Source organism: Phascolarctos cinereus, unplaced genomic scaffold, assembly GCF_003287225.1.
Source record: "Phascolarctos cinereus isolate Bilbo 61053 unplaced genomic scaffold, phaCin_HiC Scaffold_4;HRSCAF=312, whole genome shotgun sequence".
In the NCBI taxonomy this organism is placed as follows: Eukaryota; Metazoa; Chordata; class Mammalia; order Diprotodontia; family Phascolarctidae; genus Phascolarctos; species Phascolarctos cinereus.
Window position 1 is genome coordinate 320,431,790 of NW_027555847.1, and position 16,476 is coordinate 320,448,265.

The 16,476-nt window shown below is 36.9% G+C and overlaps 1 protein-coding gene and 1 pseudogene across 1 annotated transcript in view; one reads left to right on the plus strand and one right to left on the minus strand.

Moving 5' to 3' along the window:
- AP3B1 (adaptor related protein complex 3 subunit beta 1) overlaps positions 1–16,476 on the minus strand; it is a 327,381-nt gene that overhangs the window by 295,833 nt on the left and 15,072 nt on the right. The gene's annotated exons all lie outside the window — the stretch shown is intronic.
- LOC110216559 (inorganic pyrophosphatase pseudogene) lies at positions 8,875–9,683 on the plus strand (annotated as a pseudogene).

The window sequence follows — 16,476 nt, forward strand, 5'->3', positions numbered from 1 at the left end:
AACAAATATGATTTTAAAATAAATAAAAGTGAAGCATATCATTACTAAAGCTTCTCTCATTCTTTGGGCTCTCTCAAGCTCAAAAAGATATGTTTTCAATGACATCACTTTTTTCATTTATAAAACTATAAACATGAAAAATAAGTCATAAATAAGGGTAACTAATAATTTTTTCAGATATAAATTATCACTAGTATTAAGACCAGAAATTCTTTATCATTTCAAGTGATTTATAAAGAGGGTTCTCAAAGGTACAAAATGGGGTGGGACTGGTATAATCTGTTCACATACTAAAAACTGAATTGGATAACAGAAAAACTTTGTCCCTCATCCAGCTGTTACTACATAACTTACAATGTCATCTTAGGGAAAGGCATTTCATTTCTATACTTCAACATCCAATTCCTGAGCTCTTACTAGGTGCCAAGCACTATGCCAAGCACTTGGCATACAAAGAAAAGCCCAAACCAGTCCCTGCCCTCAGGGAATTTATATTACATGTATTAGATATCTATTCTATACCAGCACCATATCTTCTCCATTAGAGGTGACAAGGTGCTAGTATTCAGAATATTAAGGTAGGCTGCATCTCATTTGCAAAATGAAGGGGCGAAAAGTTTTAAGTCTCTTCCTACACATACAGCAATAAATTTTATATTGAAAGGTAAAGTTGCGTCTTCTTCATCTATAGCCAAAAGGATCAACATACAACTAAGTTATTTACTGCTGCTAAAAAACAGCTGTGGTAGACTGGAAAGATTACTGAACTCAGAAGACATGAATTCAAGTTCAGGCTCTCCTCTTGCTGAGTCATGTGACCTTGAACCAAGTGACTTGTATTCTCTAAGTTTCTGTTTTTTTCCTACTTCATGAAATTAGAAAATTGAAAGATATGATCTCTAAAGTCCCTACCATTCCTACCATCCTATTTTATATTTATTCTATTTAATAGTCTTTTAATATACACATGTCCTTTTATCACTATAGCCTGTAATAGTAGTGGTACTACTTATGCCTGCCTCTTAAACTGACAATTATTTACTGTTGATATCAGTTAAATATAAGCTGCACAAGGGTAGGAATTGGCTTGCTTTTCCATTTATAACTCCAATTATACATTACTTGGCACAACAGCAGTTGTTTAATGAATGCTTATCTCCTGATTACTTGTGTGAGAAACAATGTAACTATAACACATAGTACTTAAAACATCCAACTCAACTCAAATGTTTATTCAATAAGCTCAGGTTCAGTTCCAAAAGTTTACAAGACAGACTTTTGCCATATCATTTTTACTTGCTCCCCTCTCTCCAGCTCAGCTCACATTATTTTTTTTTCATCCCACTAATTTATCTTCCCTCTTCATTTCCAGAAGTGTGTCTACATACAAAAAGATTACCTGTATGAAAAGCAATGGGTCTGACCACTACCAAAAAGCAAACACACATAGAAGAACCAGCTAACTCTTCATAGCTGTACTCCAAGGTAAGGGGTATGTCCACTAATAAAGTTTTCCAAAATTTCAGATCGACATCCTTCAGAGTCCCCGCAAACTGTTAGCGTTTACCCCTCTTCTGCTTCACATAAAAGCTCCATTTTCATACTCATTAACCTGTTTGCCTCATTGTCCTCATTTGTAAAATGTAGGTAATAATAGCACCTACCTCACAGGGTTGTTGTGAGGATCAAATGAGACAGTACTTGTAAAGCATTTAGAACAGTGACAGCACATAGTAAGCACTATGTAAGTGTTAGCTATTACTATTAGCATCATATATAGTTGTTCGAGTTGCTATTATGTACATCCAATAAAGATGAAATTATAAGCACCAAGTTTCGTACAAAAATCACTATATCCTACCTACTTCCACAAATCTCTGTTATGTGGCAATATAATAAATTCTTCATAATCTGTACTAAAGAGTGAAAATTCCAAGAATATGTCTTAACAGTTCTACAGAGGAATACAAAGTGAAATACTAAAAAGAACATAAAATCTATATTATGTCCCTCCTTAATTTATCACAAGGAGAGAAGTGGTATTTTTTAAGCTCAATTTATAAAAGAAAACTGTTGAGATCTAAACAAGTTATTATTAATTTTATTTTTCTCAGCAGTTAAAAACATCTGTGATACACATTTCCACCTAGTCAAAACACATTTCACTTTCATTGACATTATTCTGATTGTATGTGGTCAGGATTATCTCATGTAGATTCATCAGCTCAACATTAATTAGTATTGCAGAAGAGTGCACTCCATCCAAACAATTCATTTTTGCTGGCTTACATGGCTCGTTAAAACTGGAAGGCCACCATATTAACAGGCACAATGCCACAGTAACAGATGGGTATAAATGCAGACATGCCAAAGAATCAGTTTATGCATCAAGTTTGAATATTAGGATTAGATTTCCCTCCAAGAAATTCATAAACTGTAGTCTATGCAAGTTCTCCACAATTTTGGATAAGAGGACATGCTACCTTAGAGTTAATTTGTAGAATTTTTTTTTAACTTTTCATGGCTACAGAGAGCAAGTTTTCAATCTGATGAGTTTGGATTGGTTTTCTGCAAGAATTGGGGGAAACCAATATTGTAATATCACCTCCACCACTCAACAATTTCCCCCCCTAAAGGTGCTTGCAAAAATCTCAGCAAAAACACATTTTTAAAAAGTCACATGGCCCAGCCAAGTTTCCTGATGAATAAACCAGCAGGATGCAGAAGCCAAAGCCACATTTTTTTAAAAATCCGTAATAAATTACAAATGCATTTTGTTTGGCAGAAATAGAATCTAAAAATGCAAATTACTTAAGTATAAATGCTCATTTCAAATTCTGCCATCTGTTGAAAAAATACTAAGATACTTATCAATAACAACTTGTGGTTATCAAAAGATTTATTAACAAATGATTACATTTGGGGTTTTTTTTTAACCCACTGTAGACCAAACTATATTAAAACTTTTGGCAGTATTCGCACATGAGAACTACTTCAGGCATGTGAAAGGGCACCATATTTCCAGCCTGGGAAAGCTAGAGAGTACTAGTTCCCCCCCAAAAAAAAATTAAGATTCATTTGTTTTAAACCAATAGCCTGTCCCTTGCATAGAGCTGTACGATTAGAATATTGGTCAATGCCCACTGAAAGAAACAGAATTTAGCTAATTTATGAATGTTTTTGTTTTATGCTCCTATTTCCAAGACTAACTACTCAGTAGTAATAGGCTATATGACCCTGGATAAGGCACTTAACTTCTCTGCTCCTCATCTCTGTAAAAAAAAGTAAATCAGATTACCTGATATCTCACATTCCTTCTAGTTACAATACTCTACTGATTATCTATGATTCAGAGGTCTAATTTGTAGTTTGAATCCTGACTTAAGTGAAAATATACTCTTATCTCAAATAATATATATTTCATAGGTCTTACCTTTCAAGCCAGATTCAGTAAAAACTTTCACATGTGCTGAAGGTAGGAAACAATTACTAGTAAGAGCAGAAGCATCATCTATTAATTTGCTACTTTGTTCTTCCTAGTTTTTCTAGAAAGTTTGATATGGAGCTTAAACATTTCACATGACTTTTTCTTCTATCATTTAAAACAAAGTTCCAATGTTACAGACATTCTAACATAGTACATCACATATGTCATATATTATCAAGTCAGTGTTTTCTGAGATGATCATAATTTGACTAAATGGTTTTTAGAATTCAGTCCTTTTTGCATGACCAGGATACATCTAAAATCAGGTCACAATCAAAGGTGGACAAAAATCTAAGATTTTTCTCCCTATCAACACGTTTCCTAGTTCTTTCATAACCAAATTCAGAGAGGAATGGGGGTAGGAAAAAAGGAGACAGATACCTGTTTTATGACCTGTTCCAAAGCACCAGAGCAGTTTCTTTCCAATCATGTGGCTTTTTACCTAGAGCTTTGACCCTTTCCACCTCTGTGTTTCTAACATGGTTGAGTTCTAATAATCAAAAGATTTTTTACAAGCAATGCATACTGAACAGATGGTTATATTCCTATACTCTGTGGTCACACTTCAATAAACATAGACAAATAAAAGAAAGAAACAATTCTGTAGCTCATTTTAAACAATTATCTTTCATCTGAATTTTTATTTTTCCTATACAAAAGCACAGGAGTAGTGACTGCTAGGAGCATTTAAAATGGCTTAAGCTGTAACATTATAAAAATAAGTCTGCATTATTTTGGCACAGACATTTTACACAACAAAAATGAATGCTATGTAATTTATTACAGCATTACAATGATTACATCATAAGAACCAATCTGGACCCTGAAGAAGAAGAGAAAAAAATTAACTTTCTTTCCTTCTTTGCAGAGGTAAAAACTATAGATATGAAAAAACTGCCTATACTTTCAAACTCAGCTGATAATACTAGTTTTGCTAAGCTATTTGTTTCTTTTCTTTTTTTATTCTTTGTTACAAGGGCTGTTTCTCTGGGAAGGGTTTGAGGAGAGGGATATATTTGGAAGTAAAGATAATGTAAGGTAACAAAAAGATATCAATAAAAAAATGTAATGATGTTTACTGTCCCTCAATTACATAGAAGCCAAATAAACCAAGAAGCTTAAATAATGTGTTTTAAATCTGAAAAAAAGGCATTGAAGCATTCAGCACACATGAACTGACAACTATTCTCATCACTTCGGTTTATCAAGGGCCAGTGAATAGAACACTGGATAGGCCAGTAGTCAGGAAGACCTCAGTTCAAATCCAGCCTCAGATATTTCCTAGCTGTGTGACCCTGGGCAAGTCACTTCACCTTTTGACTCAATTTACTATCTGTAAAATGAGCTAGAGAAGGAAATGACAAACCACTCCGGTATCTCTGCCAAGAAAACTCCAAGTGAGGTCACGAAGAGTCAGATAACAACAAAAATAACTGAGCAACAGTTTATCAAATTTCAGGGTTCAAAGAAAAACATGAATCCCCAATTCTTTTGTTTATAAAAAGAAAATGAATATTTTCCTATACTCTACAAGGGTTATGAGATTGGGCCTAAATAGCATAAATGCAATTTGAATATTTTAATAGAAAGATACTAAAGAGGAGATAAATTGTCAATTCATGTTTATCTATGCTAAGAGAAAACAATGGTAACATAGATCATTCCACTTTAATGTCCTGACGCATTGCAAACTCAACAGGCCTAAAATTCCTCCCCCAAACTTTCCCATTCCCAGAAAGGGAATCAATCAATAAACATTTATTAAGCACCTACAACATGCTGCATTGAGATAAGTGTTGGGGGAATAAAAGTTTATAAAAGTCTCTATCCTTAAAAATCTTACAATCCAATAGGAGAGACAACAAAGCAAGCTACATACAAGAGAAATAGGAAATGATTAACAGAAGGAAGGCACTAGGATTAAAAGAGGTTAGGGAAGGGTGCCTGCCTATAGAAGGTGGAGTTTTAGTTGGAACTTAAAGGTAGCTAGGGAGGTCAGTAGTCAGAACAGGGAAGGAAGAGTATTCTAGGCATGGCAGAGAAAATGCCCAGAGCTGAGGGATGTGGTATCTTGTCCATGTAGCAGCCAAGAGGCTACTGTCACTGGGTCTAATCAAGCTGGAAGCACTAAGTTATAAAGGGTTCTTGAAGGCCAAATAGAACATTTTTCATTTGATCCTAGAAGCAACAGGGCAATAGTTTACTGAGTCGGGGGTATGAGAGGGGAAGGTTACATGATTGGACCTGCCCTTTAGAAAAATCACTTCAGTGGCTGAATGGAGGACAAACTGGAATGGGCAGAAACTTGAAGCAGCAGACCCAAAAACAGGCTAATGCAATAATCCAGGCATGGAGTGATGAAGGGCCTGCTCCAGAGTGGAAGCAGTGTCAGAGAAGAGGAGGCATATTTGAGAGATGGTGCAAAGGTGAAATCAACAGTTGGCAACAACTTGGACAACAGGGGGTTGAGTAATAGTGAAGAGTCCAGGATGACTTTTAGATTATAAGCCTGAGGAACTAGGAGGATGGTGTTGCCCTCAACAGTAATAGGGAAGGTAGGAGGGATTCAGGGTTTAGGGGAAAAGATAATGAGTTCTGTTTCAGACACATTGAGCTTAAGATGTCTAGAGGACACCCAGTTCAAATCTCTGAAAGGCAGCTGGAGATGTGAGACAAAAGGTCAGCATAGAATTTGGGGCAAGATAGGTAGATCTGAGAATCAGAAGAGAACTTCAAGGTCAGAACCCACAGTACACCTATGGTTAGAGGGTGTGATCTGGATAAAGATCCAGCAAAGGACAGAGAAGAAGTGGCCAGTGAGGTAGGAGGAAAACCAGGAGAGAGTGGTGTCCTGCAATGTGGAAAGAAGAGAGTATCAAGGAAAGAGTGATGAGCAATGTCAAAGGCTGCAAGGCAAACAAGGACTCAGAAAAGGCCACTGCATTTGACAACTAAGAGACCATTAATAAATTCAGAGAAGAGTTTTGGTGGAATGATAAGGTTGGAAACCAGACAGTAAGTGAGTGGGAGAAACAAAGTAGAGATACCTGGTGTGGATGGCCTTTTTGAGGAGTGTAGCAACTAAAGGCAGAAGAGATATAGAATAGTTAGTGGGAATGGAAGATCAAGTGAGGATTTTTTTGAGAATAAGGGAGACATGGGCCTGTTTGTAAGCTGCAGGAAATAAGCCAGTAGGCAAAAAGAGATTGAAAATAAGTGAAAGAATGGAGAAGAGAGAGGAAGCAATCTGGTGGAGGAGACTGAAAGGAATGGGATCACTTAGCCTTGGTAAGGAGCAAGGACACTTCATCACATCAGATGGGTAAAAGAGGAAAAAGTAGCAGAAGGCACCTGAGTGATAGGAGATGAGGAAGAAGGGAGAAGAGCTAAGACACGGATCTCAGCTGGGAGACTGGTGGCAAGGGGAACCATGGGAGGTTTGAGAAGAGATGGAAGGATTTGGAAAAGCTGCTATGCAAAGTGGGACAGTGAGTCAATAAGGGAAATATAGTGAGATTGCCTAGCAGCGGTGAGGGCCCAGTTGAGGTTGTGTAGCAGACATAGTTAGAACGTTTGTGTAATCATCTCAACCTTCATTCAGCAGCATGTGTATATGACTAACGCAACAAATAGTGAAAGTGATCCAAAACTGAGGTTTGAATGGGGATAATCGTTGATATGTTAAGGGAGCTGGGATTTAAAGAGGACAGTGTAAAGTTGAATTAGTTCACCAAGCAGTCAAGATGGAGAGAAGAGAGAGTGACTAGTATAGAGGAGATGGCAAGGGAGAGAATTGAGAGGTTAAGGTATTAGAAGTCACAGGGCAGAGGAAGAATAGAGTTTTGTAAAGGAAGGCAATACAAGAGGAGGAAAGCCAAGAGATTATGGTCAGACAATTGAGATTTCAGAATTCTTGAACATAGAGGAAATACATTTGTGGATGACAACAAGAAGAACTATCATCCTTCCAAAGTTCACATCTTAGGCATCGTTCTTGGCTCCTCCCTCTCCCTCACTCACCCCCCTGACCTCCCCATCCAATTGGTTGGCAAGTCTTGTCAATTCTACCTCCACATCTCTCATATGCTTGCCCTTATCTTCACTCTCACAGCCTTTGATTCAAGCCTTCATCACCTTTCATCTGAACTGCACAAGTCTCTTAATTGGTCTCTGATGCAGTCTTTCCTCTTTACAATTCATGCAGCTGCAACATTGATATTCCTATAAACACATGTCAACCCCAACCCCTCAAAAATCTTCAACAGTTCTTTATTGCCTTGATCACAGCATTTCTCAGACGAACCTTTAAGGCCTCCTAAAATCTAGCATCCACCTATTTTCCAGTCTTATTCCATATCACATCCATTCATACATTTTGAATTCCAGTCAAACCAGTATATTAGTTGTTCTCTCAAGGAACAATCCATTTCTCCAATATTTCTGCCATGTTGTGGATGCTCACTCATACTCAAGTTGTACTTCCTCTAAGGCCAGACCTCTAAGAATGCTTAGCCTCCTTTAAGGCAAAGCTCAGGTGTACCACACAAAGCCTTCCAATCCCCTCATTTGTTTTAATAGATTTTTAATGATATATTTGTTTTTACATTATCTAGATTTCCTCTTTTATCACCCTCCCTACCACAGAGCCAACTCTTAGCACAAATAAATTTTTTTAAAAAGAGGAAAAAATATACAGCAAAACCAATCAATACAAAGAAAAAGTCTGATATGATATGCATTGTTCCATTCCATGGAATCCACCTTCTGTAAAGAGGTAGAGGAAGTGTCCTCTCATACCTCTTATTTGGTACCAACCTTATGATTCATCATTTTTTGCTTGTTTTTGGTTTTGTTTTGGTTTTTCATGTTTGTTTGTTTTTGTGAGGCAATTGGGGTTAAGTGACTTGTCCAGGGTCGTACAACTAATGAGTATCATGTGTCTGAGGTGAGATTTGAACTCAGATCCTCCTGACTCCAAGGCTAGAGCTTTATCCACTATGCTACCTAGCTGCCCCATGATTCATCATTTTGCAAAGGTGTTTTGTTTTGTTGTTGTAGTAGCTAATCACTGTTTATTTTTCTGCTTCTGCTTTCATTATTTAGCATCAGTTCATTGATGTCTTTTTTTATTCTTCTCTATATGTTCATCATTTCTTAAAGTACAACATTTCATTACATCTGTATGCCACAATTTGTTTAGGTAATCCCCAATCTCTGGGTTTCTACTATACTGAAAGTTCTTTGCTACCACAAAAAGTGCTGTTATCAATATTTTGGCATATATGTAGTCTTTCTTTTTGTCAAAAACATGCTTGGGCTTGCCAAGTCAAAGCAGGAGAGGGGAGGCACTGCAGGGCTTCGGGTTGACTGAGCCAGAGAGTGGTGCCATGAGCAGCTACAGCAGCAAAGAGCACCCACTGTCCCACATCCTCAAGTACTGGCTCTTCTTCAAAAATCCAAGTGGAGAATACAGATCGCCATTTCATGACATTCTGATTTACAAAGACAAGAATGTGTTCCACATGGCCATGGAAGTAACTCGATGGACAAATAAAAAGATGGAGATCACAACAAAGGATCCCTTAAACCCTATTTAAGCAAGACGTCAAAAAGGGAAAACTCCACTATACTGCCAACATCTTCCCTCACAAAGATTATATGTGGAACTATGGGGCCATCCCTCAAACTTGGGAAGATCCAGAGCATAAAGACCAGCATACCAGCTCTTGTGGAGACAACCACCCGGTTGATGCCTGAGAGACTGTGAGCAAGATATGCTCAAGCGGAGAAGTGATCAAATTGAAGGTTCTGGGCATATTAGCCACAACTGATGAAGAAGAAATTGACTAAAAGGTCACTGCCATCAACGTGGATGATCCTGATGCTGCTAACTATAATGATATTAGCGGTGTCAGAAAGCTGGAACCTGGTTATCTAGAAGCAACTGTGGAATGGTTTAGAAAGGACAAGGTGCCTGATGGGAAGCCAGAAAATGAATTTGCTTTCAACGCAGAATTTAAAGATAAGGATTTTGCCACTGACGTCAGAGAGAGGAGGAATCAAATGCATGACATGGACAAGTGGTTTTATTACCAGAGCAACTAATGGACCTTCAGGAAGACCAGCCAGCACTGCTGCATTCCCTTGATCAGGAAATCCTAGATTCCAAAGTCACAGGTTTGTAATGGAAAGCTTTGAAGAAGCAACTTTATTGAAGCCAAATTCCATGTTCACTAGTTGTGTCTACCCAGAACATTCCATCTTCCCGTTCTATTCTCCCTGTCCCTGCCTGCATAAGAATCAAATGCATCCCCAAGACCGGGCAATTTATGGAGAGCTAGATGAGCAGAAGGAAGCATGCTTTGCATGTATGTGTTTACCATATGGTAGGAAATAAAATTATTTTGCTGAAGTTACAAAAAAAAAATGCTTGGGATATATGCCTCGCAGTGAAATCTCTGGGTCAAAGAGTACATTTTAATCACTTTACTTGCACAATTCCAAACTGCTTTCTTGAAGGGCTATGTCATTTCCCAGCTCCATCAATAATTCATTAGCATGTCTGTCTTTTTACAACCCTTCCAACATTGACTATTCCCATCTTTGGTCATCTCTGTGAGTCTGCTGGGTACGAAGTGAAACCTTTTTTCTACTGGTCTCTCTGGCATTTATATGGGCTTACCCACAGTAAACATGTCAAGTCAACATGCATTTATTAAATGTCTGACTTTGCTAAGTATTGAGGATATAAAGAAATAAAAAAAACCAGTCTCTGCTTTCAATGACCTTACCATCTGATGGAATATGACATTAATGACACTTAATATTGACTGTAAACACTTAATAAATGCTACTTCATTCATGTCATCTCCTCCTCTAATGAGAGGAGTTCAGTCAATTAGCATTTATTAAGCACCTACTACATGCCAAGTACCGTGCTAATCTCTAGAGATACAAAGAAAGGCAAAAAACTGTCCCTGCTCTCAAGGAGTCTACAATCTAATGGGGAAAAGAACATACAAACAAAAAACATACAGGATGAATTGGGGATTGTCTCAGAGGGAAGATACTAAGATTAAGGAGGACTGGAAAAAGTTTCTTACAGAAGATAGGACTTTAGCAAATCAAATAACATTTATTAAATGCCTACTATCTGCCAGGCACTGTACTAAATACTAGAAACCCAAAGAAAGGTAAAAGAAAGTCCCTGTTCTCAAGGAGTTCACAATCTAATGGAGGAGATAAACATGTAAACAACTATGTGTAAACAAGCTACATACAAGATAAATTGGAAATAATCAACAGTGGGAAGGCACTACAATTAAGAAGGATAAGAGAAAGGCTTCCTGTAGAAGGGTGGGATTTTAGCTGGGACTTGAAGCACAAAAGGCAGAAATGAGAATAGAAAAAATCCCAGTCAATGGGATCAGTCAGTAAAAATACTACAGTCAAGTATCATCATGTGTGTGTGAGTAACAACAGCAAGAAAGCCAATGATGCTGGATCCCAAAGTACATGTGAGTATATAAGGTATATAAGATCACTGGAAATGTAGGGACAGAGTCAACTTATAAAGGGCACTGAATATCAGAGAATTTCATATTCGATCCCAGAAGAAATAGGGAGCCAGTAGAGTTTATTGAGTAGGAGAATGATATGATCAGGCCTACACTTTAGAAAATCACTTTGATAATTGAAATGGAGGACGGATCAAAGCAGGAAGAGGGCTGCGTCAGGGAAATCAACCAACAGGCTATTAAATAGTCCAGGCATGAAGTGACATGGAACTGCACCACAGTGGTGTTGGTGTCAGAGGAGAGAAAAGAGTATACGCAAGGATGTTACGAAGGAAAAATCAATATGCCTTAGCAACAGACTGGATATGGGTTGAGAAAGATAGTGAGGAGTCACAGACAAAAAGATTATAGTCTGGGTGACTGGGAAGATGGTGGTCCCTCAACAGTAAAAGAGAATGTTGGAAGGGGGAAGTGTTTAGGGAGAAAAGATAATGAGTTTAGTCTGGGACATGTTTAGAATAACCTGTCTAGCTGAGAAAGCCAAGGAAAGCAGAAGGAAGAGACGAGGAGGGAAACCATTCCAGGCATAGTGGGCAGTCTGTAAAAATGCTTATAACTGGGAGATAAGAGCATCTCGTATGAGGAATAGCAAGGAGGCCACTGGATCAAAGAATACCAAGTTCAATTTTAGACACCGAATTTAAGATGTCTTCAAGACATCTAGTTCCAGATGTTTTAATAGGAAGTTAGAGATATAAGACTGAAGGTCAGAAGAAAAGTCAGGACTAGACAAGTAGAACTAATGGTCATCAGCATGATGAACAACCTGAAACCTTGGGAGGTGATGAGATCTTCCAGTGAAACAATATAGAGGGAGAAGAGAAGAAGACCCAAGATAGTACCTTAGAGGACCTATGCTTTCCATTTTGTCTTTGTATATCCTGTATACCTAGGGCCTGACACTTAATTGATACATACAGTACCTTGCACCTTATAGATACTGAATAAATATCTAATTGAATTCAAAGCTTCAAAGTTGATTTATTTTTCATTTTGACTCCTCTCCTAGAGCTCTTTGCTACAAGTGCTTCAAGGACAATGATTCCTCTCCTCCAACTCCAACAACCCCTACCATCTATAAATTCAAGTTGACTTTAACAGGAACTTCCCTGATATCTAGTAATACCTTCATTTATCTTGTATAATTTCCTTAAGTATTCATCCACAGCAGTTGTTTGAAATTTTCCATATTCTTCTAAGTTCCAATCCAAATTTTCTTCAAAGGTTAAAGTGTTTTGCTCACTCTCCATCATTTTGTTCTCTTAATCCCTACTTTCTATTTTGTGTACTTACTTGAGAACCATTATATCCCCTAATAGTAAATATAAGTTCCTTGAGGATATGGACTGATTTTTTAAAAAATCTTTTTAATCTTTACATCCCTAACAACAATGAACACAGTAAGAGTTTAATCAACATTTGCTGGGCTTTTGAACTTCAGTCAGAAAAATAAGCCGCATTTAAATAATTCAATTATTTACAAAGTACTTCCCTCAAAATAACCCTGTAAGGTAAATTGTACATCACCTCCTCCTTAATGGTTGGGAAACTGAAGCTGAGATCTGCTGAAGGTCACAAAGCTAGTAAATGAAAAGGACCATCAGAACCTATGTCATCTTATTTCAATTCTACTCTTTCCATGCCTAACATAATTCCAAGTTTTAACCTTATAACCATCAGACTGGCAAAGACAAAGATCATAAATGCTGGGAAGGGTGTGGGAAGACAGTAAATAATTTCTCAAACTTCTGAAAAATAATTTGGAACTATACTACAGTTATCCCTTCCACATCACGACTTTCCCCATTGTGGTTTCAATATATTTCAGGTCAGCACAAGAAATTTAATGGGAATTTTGGGGAGGGTTTGCAGAAGCCACAGGCAACACACAAAGGCCAGCAGATGACACAGAGAAAGTGTATATATTCAGAAATGCATAAACCATATACATAGTATTATATAATATCAACCCAAATTTTACAACAAGGTACTGTAAATGCCCCATAAAAGAAAAAGAAAAAATTCAGACTTCTCTGGTTGAAAATCAAAAAATTTATGTAGATTTTCCAGATAGCGAGGGTACTACACCCCTAACCCCCACAATGTGGAAGAGAAAACTGTATGAAAGTTACTAACAGTACATACTCTTGGATCCAGTAAACTACTCTGAACATATCATAAGCCCCAAGGAAGTCAAAGACAGAGGGAAAGATTCCATATATACAAAGTAGAGAACTATAGATACACAAGTACAGAAATATTTTTTCTGGAAACAAAGTAGGTGATCAATGACTGGACACTGACTAAACAAATTGTTGTATATTAATATAATGGGATATTACTATTGCATAAGAAAGAGTAAAGATGGAAAATTCAGATAAATTTGAGAAAACTGAATTGATGCAGAGCAAGGCAAGCAGAAACAAGAGAACAATTAACACAACAGTGTAAATAGAAACAATATTCAAATTTTTTGGACTCTGAAATCATGCCTCCAATACCAATCTTGACTCCAAACTGAGAGTGAAATATACTTTCCCTCTCCTCTCAGAAGGTATGGAATAAAGTATTTAGAAGCAGATATGGCCAATGCATTGGTTTATATTCTTTGTTACAAGGAAGGGTATTAATAGGTTGGGGGAACTTGTCACTGGAAAAAGATATCTTTTTAAAAGCATCAACCAAACAATTATTTTCTCTCAGTTTTATTGATACCTTTTGTTTTTACATGTCATTTCCAAAAATGCTCCCTTACTTCCCTAAAGCTCACAAATGAGCCTTCCCTTAAAAGGGGGGGGGGGGGCGGGAACCAAAACAGTTATGCAAAACTAACCACAACTCTATCTGGTCCACACCAAATCTTCTACCTCTCTCAAAAAAAAAAAGGAGGGTGATGTATTTCCTCCTCCCTAGGACAAGGCAGGCCGTTATAATTACATCATATCCGGTTTCATTTTATGTTTTCATTTACTGTAGGCATTATAGGTACTGTTTTCCTGGCTTTGCTTACTTTACTCTGCATCCGTTCAGACAAGGCTTCCCATCTTTTTCTGAATTTCTCATACTCCTCATTTGTTTTATTTTTAAAGTAATAATAAAACTTTTTTTTAAACTTAAAAGGACGTACTGGTTCATCATTTCTATCTGTGCCCTGTAACCTACCATTCAGACTCCTGCTCTGGGTCCCATAAACCACATGGCTGTGGCTAGGGTAACTCAATGTTGCCTCTCAAGTCTCCCTCACAAAAATTCATCCAAATTCCCTCTCACTTTAGCAGATGTAAATTTTTTAATTTGCCCAGCTCCAATGATGTGGATAGGAAATCATGGATGGAGGAAAGGTTCAGCAATGTTGGGCCTCCTTCAGAACAAGGGAAAGAGGACTTGATTTCCAACACGGAAGCTAAGTCCAGAACATTACATATACTGTCAAATTTAGTAAATCATTTGGTTAGTTTTGCTGAACTGCTTTTCTTTTTTTCTCTTCTTTTATATTCTCTGATATAAGGGACAGATCCCAAGGTAAGGGGAAAAGATTGATAGATTTGGAAATAAAGGTTAAGCAAAAACAAAATATATCGACAAAAATGTTTAAATTTTTCTTTAAATGGCCATTCATTGATCAGTGCCACCATCTTATCGCACAGAAAAATAGTCTAGGTCCCAAAGATGCACCTGACACCAAGGGCAAGTATGGAAAAATAAAGGTCCAAAGATATAGGTTGGTGGTCCCACAATGAGCAGAAGATCAATGAAATAGTCTAGATTCAGCCCCAGGCCCCAGCTTTTGATAACAAGCTCATTCAATGGTACAATGCCTCCTTCATGAACTATGAGATGTCTAAGAATGGAAATCCTGAGGAAAAGATCCTATAAAAAAGGGAAATGTTATATGGGAAAGAGATATATGGGAGAGATCATAGCCTGAGTTATGATTTGTAAAACAGATAATCAGAGGAATATAAATTGTTGACTCTTATAAGCACATTAACACTTTCAGGCTATATCATAAAGGTTACATAGAACTGAACACAGAACAGAGAAATTTTAAAAAATAACAATAACAGAATTATTATATAGTGATATAAGTTTTGCACAGTGCTTTACAAGTTAACTCATTTAATCCTCGTTATCAAATTAATATTATTTATCATGCCTCTTTTGGAAGTGACTTTAGGTTCTTTAAAGTTATGCCAGTATGAAAGATCCAATCAAACTAGAAAAGCTTTAATTACGGGTCTAATAATAGATTAGAATATCCAAATACCAGCCTTCCTAAATTTGGAAAGGTTGGATGTAAATTAGTGACTTTTTCTACTACAAAAACTCTTGAAAAACTGCTAAGAAACAGAGTAGCAACAGTGGCAGTATTCCTCACGCTGACAAAATTACTGAGCCCTTAATTATTGAAGTATTATTCATAATTATAGCATACTAAATAAATGTTATGCAAAATGCAAGAAAATCATTTCCTTCTTTTGATTATTCTTTGCTGAGCCCTCAGCTTTAAATTTTGATTTTGAATTGCAGACAATTTGTTTTTCTTAACAGTTCATTTGTATTCACAAGTGTGATACTGTCAAATTATTTAAATATAATACACTTGTCATTCTGTGAGGGTTTATGACTAATCATGTAGTAAAAAGAGTATTTCATCCAACCATCTGTCTCCTTTTTTGTTTTTAACATTCCATTTTGGTAATGTTCATCTAAATATTTTTAACAATATAGTATCTCATATTCTGAAACCTAACAAAAAGCCCAGAAGTTTGTTATCCAGTCTTTTTCACGCAGAATTTTAATGGCTCTGATATCTATAAGAATATGCTTATTACAATGAAAAAAAGTATTTTATAACTTATTTATATTAACAAAAATTATCAGTTAATGACTTCTAAATATCAACATTTTAAAGTCCATGTATTTTTTATTAAATTTTTTTTGTGCAAAACATATGCAATAAATAATCACTTTCATGACATTATTCTCTCTCATCTCTCCCTCCCACCAATCTGCTGATCATTTCTTTTCAGTCTCCTTTGCTGGATCCACCATCCATGTCTCACTCCCTTAACTGTGGGCCTTGTCCTGGGTTGTTGCTGCTCAGTTATGTCTGACTCTTCGTGACCCCATGGATTATGCATAGCAAGCCAGGCCCTTCTATCTTCTATTATCTCCCAAAGTCTGTTCAAGCTCATGTTCATTGATTACATGACACTATCTATCCATCTCACCCTCCGCCATCCCCTTATCCTTTTGCCTTCAATCTTCCCCAAAATTAGGGCCTTTTCCAATGAGTCCTGTCTTCTCGTTATGAGGCCAAAGTATTTAAATTTCAGTATCTGACCTTCTGGTGAATCATCTAAGTTAATTTCTTTAAGTATTGACTGATTCGATTTCCTTGCTTCCAAG